Raw genomic sequence first — 7,276 nt, forward strand, 5'->3', positions numbered from 1 at the left:
GCTACCAGATCCACTGATACCACTTACGCGACTTTGGGTTAGAGCGGCTATCGTTGCTGCTGTTACTGCTGCCTGAAAAGCAGCTAGGTCGAACTGCGGCGGGGGTAGTGGCGGTTGAGTTGGAGTTATCGGAATAGTCCGTCTGTTCGATTTGCGAGGAGGCATATTTGCTAAAAGAATACAAACATGAGATGGAATAAGTCTATAGCAGTGGACACAAGCCGAAAGCTGAAAAGACAAGGTTATCCCAGTTCTTAGTGTATCGGGTCCTGACTTCCACAGGGTTCTAGAAACAATTCATAAAAGATTATATACTTAATAAACTCTATGAATTTGAAATGGCTATCCTCGAATGAATATTTGTTACCTGAATAACTGTTACCAGCTGCATGTAAGAAAATAATCCTAACACATAATGTCAGCAGTGCTTCCACTCGCTCATTAAGTTAACAAGATTATTATTTATTAGTGTGACGCATAAGACGTTTTGGTTACTTCGGTTGATCCTCTTTGAAAACTTCTCATGAACTTGCTCTTGTTCCTCCTGGACTCTTCTGTTGTCTACTATGAGGAAGTGGTTACATCCATCTGGGTTTGTCGTGCGAGAATGGAAGTGACTAAAGAATCTATGAGATTTAAGGTAACTTTATGGGGTGATCCTTACAGAGTCCTCCTATAATTGCACAATGTATACAAGTTGTATATAACTTAAGATTAAATAGACCCTCAAATAAGTGATCCTACTCCAAAATCAAAACCAAACAAGGAACAGGTAGTGGAGCGTAGATCACAAATTGTAAGTCTATAAGATCTCAATTATATAAAACCTTAGGAGTATACATCGTAAGATTATAGACCTATCTGTAAGGGTCGTTTAAGTTATCATGTAAGTTGTTTATATAGAGCCTAAAATACTCCTATAGTATTTTAATGTAATCTTCTTGGTATGTTTCAAACTTGTTATCGCGTTATAGTATCATAGAATACTCCTATAGTATTCTAACTCTAATGTACTTGATCTAGTATTCTCTCGACTGGTGTTTAGGTGAGTTTTAAGACTGTTGCAACACCACATCACTCCCAAACACATGTCGGTCACATCTCGAATGAATATAGTTGATCAGGCTATATTGATCCTAGCTATGATTACATAACTGTTCAGGTTTGACGACAGTGTTCAACCTTTAGATACTTTAGTTCTGTTCTTCTTGTGATACTTGGTCTAGTATGTACATGTATAAGCAAGTAGGTATATTTTTATAACTTATCGTTATACTCTTAAAATAAACCATTATCCAGAGCACTTAAGCCCCATTGTATTTATAGTTGTATATCTTTTATCGGCTGATATACTTAGTTCACTATAAACAATGCTCTGATACCAATCTGTCACACCCCAAAACTAGAACGGCGGAAACGTTATGGGGTGGAGGACATCGTGTTTAGTATCACAAGACATGCATTATAGTAAGCAAAGTAATGAACAACCATTTCATTATAAAGAAAGTGTTTACAAAGTGTGTGTTCACGAAACATAGAATACATATGCAAATAACAAACAATTACACAATTAACATTGTGTTCAACTTGTATTCCCCCCCTTAAAACTTTGAAAACAGTTAAAAGATTCATTACGAGGTATGAACTCACCTGATGTGGGTGATTCAACGAATACGCGTGTAAGGATGAGAAGTTCCACGAATGAAGTCCCGAGACACAACAAGTCCTAAATGACATACATTGGCATATATTGACAAAAAATATAGTGCTTGGAAGCAACCAAATGCAAGGAAACACCTCACGGGACTAGGAAACACTTTGACCAAGTGTTGGAATCACATGTGATTGACCTAAAGGTTGTCACATAATATTTCCATATATCGAATTTCCCATGTTGAATCATTTCAACACGATATTCATATATGTCCATGACTAATTTCTTTAAAACTATGCAATCTAAAATTTTAGATTCGAGACGAAGTATAAGTGCCCTCTCCCTTAAGCCTTTACTATAGCGAAACAATTTCCAAACTTTTCAACTTGCAAATTTGTATGACATTGTTTCCTAAAAATGGCATTGCCAACTTGCAACACTTAGCATAATAATTATGCTCCCACTAGCATAACAATTATGCTCCTAATATAAAAACAATTAAGCTCCCACTAGCTTTAACATGTATCCAGAAATCAACTGGACTTCTAGAAATCAATATTCTTGACTTTGTTACTAAAGTACAGATTTCTAATACGTGATGCTTTGATAAGTCTTTAACTAGACTTCTTAAGCTTATACACCTTCATTAGATAGCATATTTGTGTGTTTAAACCTTTTCAGAACTTACAACCATATGTCTTGAAAGTTAAAACAATTCCTTTCCATTTCTCACAATTCGAACTAAGAAAATGGATGCCATAATCATATTGCAAATTTGAGAATGCAGTTATAACAAATACTAACCATAATGATATTTATTAGATTTTTAAAATCTACTAGCGAAAGTGTTTCCTCATAATCATTTTCATGAACTAGAGCGAAGCCTTTTTTCCACCTAGATTTTATGGTGTACATGTTCACATCCATGTGAATCTATGATTTCCAACCTACAATCATTAGATAAGGTTTAGGACAAAACCAAATTCAAATTCAGCTTTCCTTTCATGGACTGAACTTTACTTATTCTTAATTTCTTGCCATTTGGTAGCACAAGGGCCTACCAGTGCTTCCATGCTGTTAAGCAGCTCACCCATATTGATCAATGTACTTTCACTGACCAATGTTCTCTGCCTTTCGATGTCAAATAAAAACCATAGAACTCATAAGCATTGTCAACCCAACTGGAAGGTGCATAGAAACAAGAATGTGTCAACTTAACACGATAGGTTATCAACCTCAGGTCGCGTGCTAGTGATAACTAAAAGGTTTATTCTTGATTGAATCCTGAAACTCTTCAAAATCATTAAGACTGCCACTGACTTCTTGGCATATAAGTTTCTCTCTCAAGTAACATTCCTTGACAAGCAAAAATATATATATTCTAAAGTTAGTGTGGATTCTCGACAAGAAACACTTCATGGAATTGGCCTTAATTCATCATTTGTTTTAACGAAAACATCACAACTTCCGATTCCAAATGTTCTAGAGTAAGAAAAACATTATTACTACACATTTCATGAGGTGTTATAAACCTACTTAGTATAAAATAAGTTTCAAGATACGATGTGTAGTAACTAGAGCATAACTCTAAAACTTGATTAGAAACGAAGTATGACCCATCTCTCGATTGAACCATTTTAACAATATTTGATTCCTCTTCTTAGCCAAACAATTGCACTAAGATTTTCTTAGAGGATCAATTGAGACATCGTTCCATAATCATTAAGATGATCACAAAACATGATACCAAAGTACTCTCCTTTCCTTTCAGATTGGAGAAACCTTTATCTTTCTGCCTAACAGATTCTTCTTGTTCGTTCTGCTACTCTTTGAAACTTTTCAAAGTATCAGAATTATGTTTAATCTTATAAACACAACCATGTTTAATAAAACATCAGTAAATCATGACGAATAGAATTTTCATCCTTTGTGGTAGATTTAAATCATCCATATCAATGGACCAGATTCATTAGTCCTTTACTTTGACTCACATAAAACATGTGATCAATGAATTACTCATAATCTTACAAAGATCAAGATTCTCATACATCACACAATTCGAATTGTATGACTCCAAGTTTCCATCCAATTGGAAGTGGAGTGATGAGAATTCTTTATCATTTAGTCAATTATGACATTTACCACAAGTGAAATAATATGAATCAAATCCCAATTAACTTTGCTAATAATACAAATGTGACCAACACTTTCATAAATTCCATTGCAAGGAAATATAAAGTAAACCAACTATATAAACCAAAATTTCACTTTTATTGATAATGAACAAAAAAAATTGGAACTTGTCCTTATAATGCATAAATGAAAACAATGTTTCTAGATATTTCCTAAGCAATCTATTAAATTATTATAACTCGTAAGTAGTAGCTTCCAAAATCTGATCATCGAACCATGCGACTGAAATCCATATCTCATGATCAGATTCATCTCACTCTTTTTAAGCTTCCTTCTTTCTCTTAGATCATGTAATACCATCAAACTGTGATCATCACATCATGTATTAAGAGTCTATGAATAGGAACTAATTAAAATAATGGAGTTAGATAATGGATGTACCTGGAGTAAAGTCACACAACTTGACTTTACCATCTGTAAGATCTTTCAGGTAGTCTGGGAAGCTTCGAAACCAATGTCCCTTCAATTGGCAATAGAAATATATGGATTATTTAGGGTTAGCACATGGAACTATCTCAGAACTAGCCTTTCTCTTTTCCATACGATTAAACGGTTTGACCTTGGCCGATCCCTTTCCATTGGGAAGAGAAATCTGTTCTGGACCATCATTGTCACCATTCTGATTGTCCGTGGAAATTTTGGAATTAGATCATTCAAACACTTTTTATTCACTTGTGATCTTAAGCATTTGTGTTTCAGCAACAATCAACATATGTTTTAGGTCAATTAGGGTCAAGTCGTGGTCGCTCATATAAAAGGTCTCAACGAATTGAAAATGTCACTCAGGAAGCGAAAGGAGAACCAAATCAATGGCTTGATCCCTTGGGAAAACGACACCCAACCTATCCAATTTGTCAATGTACGATTTCATTTTCAGAACATGCGTACACACAAAATTTCCATCTCGATGCTTACATGCCAATAGGGCTTGACTAGTTTCGTATCTTTCAATTTATGGAAAATGTGACATGGGGAGAGTCACTGGAGGAGGAGGAGGAAGAGTTGAAGAAGCATGACGTCTAGTTCCACCATTTCCCGAAGAAGAGAAAACATTTTCACGTTGATCTGAAAGTGGAAGATCATCTTATGAAGAAATAGGAAAACCATTTCCATAAGAATAAGGAAGACCATTGTTGTCTTGAATCGACATCTATAAATGGAGAAAAAAGAATTCAAGTTAGCTCATTTTAATCCTTAATTATTAACCCATAAATTTAAATTAAGGCTAGGATTCATAGTTTTTATTCGAACTTTGAAGAGGGATGCCGTAATAAAATTTGAATCTATTTTCGGTAGGTAATGCTTTTACCAGTTTCAATCTTATGAAACTCCTAGATCTTTTGAGATTCATTGAACCTAATCAATGGCATGCTTAATCTCAGATTATGCTCTCACTTTCGTGAGTGGGAAGTCGAGGATCACAAACGTGATGTGAATAACCATGCAAATTAGCTTGGTACTCTCGATGTCATTTATCATCTCGTTTTAATGTGCCGGTCAGCCACACGCGCTCCATTAATCAATGATAATTTTTGATACACCCACTACCACTCTTTATTAGTCCCCCATTAGTGTGCCGGTTAACCACACGCGTTCCATAACGATTTATAAAGTGTAGTGTGCAATTTCATGGATTAGCATACAAATTCACATTTTTCCTAAAGTAACCAAGAGTGGGATTTTAAAATAGTTTAGTTACTTTTTAATCGCATTATACTTATTAATGAGAATTAATTGTCCTATCAAACCCATTCAGCTAACGACCCTCCACTATACAAGAGAGCGGTGGGTAAGAGTGTATACCCAGTGGCAGTCATTTTATAGGTCGCTTCCTTAAACCTCCCTTATACTATGGCTTCGTGAATGAGGTGTACTAGCGGTTTGACTGACTTATCTTATACATATAATATATATTAAACTTTTAATTATATACATAGTATAAGGTGTATTTTAAAACACTTTAAAATAGCAATGGTTTAATCTTCTAAAAAATTAAACTTCTACTTTAATTATATTTAAACCATTTTATGGATTTATTAATTATCTTTTAATTAATTATTTAATTAAATTCATAATAAGATCTGTAAGGATGTATTCTAAACTTTTCAAAATACTAAATATTATTTGACATTAATTATTAAGTTCAACTAATATCTAGATTTATTATTTATACACTTAAAAGATCAATCATATTAATCAACAAAAGAATTAATCAAGTCAAATAATTATCTCATAACTTCTAGGCTTTTAATTTATCATTATAGATACACCAAAATCGGATTTGGAGGATAAGTATCGCAAGTAATTATTACATAAAAGCAGATTAGGCAGATTAGCACCAGATTTTCGGATCTGGCCTGGGCTCACGACGTAAGCATGCACGCTCACGACATGAGCTGCAACAAATCCAAAATCAGGTTTATTTCTTTCTTTGATCGAATCACCAATGTGAAAGTACATGAAAGATAAACATGCTCTGATACCACTGATGGATTATTAGGGTTACAATTATAATGCCTTAAGCGGAAAAACAATCAAACAATTCAAATGATTAGGGCACATGCAACCTAATTAGATCTATTTCTTTCATATATAGCAACATAATCTGAATGGCTATTCTACAAAACTTTTGTATGAACAAACTAATTCATAAGATAAGAAAAACTAACCTTAAAGATTGTTATAGCAAATAATCTTGAATTCCATCTTGAAACACTCTTAGAAGCAAGCGCCACAAGTGTCGCGCCTCTAATGGTTCACACCCAAACCCTAGCAACTAAGGAGCTTGAAGAGAGAGAGAGAGAGAGAGAGAGAGAGAGGTGGAAATTTTGGCCTTATGCCTCTAGGAAGAGCATGAACGAAATACGAAACCCTTAGGGGTTTATATCGGAGTCTAGGAAGGTGTTGGATAAGGCAGATATCTCCAAGATAACCCTAATCCCATTTCTTCCTCCTAAGGCATCCAACGCACCCTCAAAGCCCAAGGAAACCCTAGAAGGCTTCTAGATTTCGTCCCGTCCTTATCGGAGGGTCTAGAATTGCTCCATGTTCAACTATTGAACATTGTCACCTTTAGTCCTCCTACTTTTAATTAATCGAATTAATCATAAAATTAATTCCAATTAATTTCTGATTAATTATTAATTAAATAAAACTATTTCCAGTTAATACATTATTCTCATAATATAATATATTAACAAACTATTTATCTTGATTTACAATTAATTTATTAATTATATAGTAAATTAATAAATCAATCTCTCTCTCTAAAAGATATCCTATTCAATTGCTAGGTTTGAGGGCAACCCAAAAGGATTGTGATACTATCAATTCAAGTATATGCCAATTATAGTTATGGGCTTAGACACCTAATCCAACATATATATATATATATATATATATATATATATATATATATATATATATATA

Source organism: Lactuca virosa, chromosome 8 (assembly GCF_052849685.1).
Source record: "Lactuca virosa cultivar CGN04683 chromosome 8, Lactuca_virosa_CGN04683_v6, whole genome shotgun sequence".
NCBI lineage: Eukaryota > Viridiplantae > Streptophyta > Magnoliopsida > Asterales > Asteraceae > Lactuca > Lactuca virosa.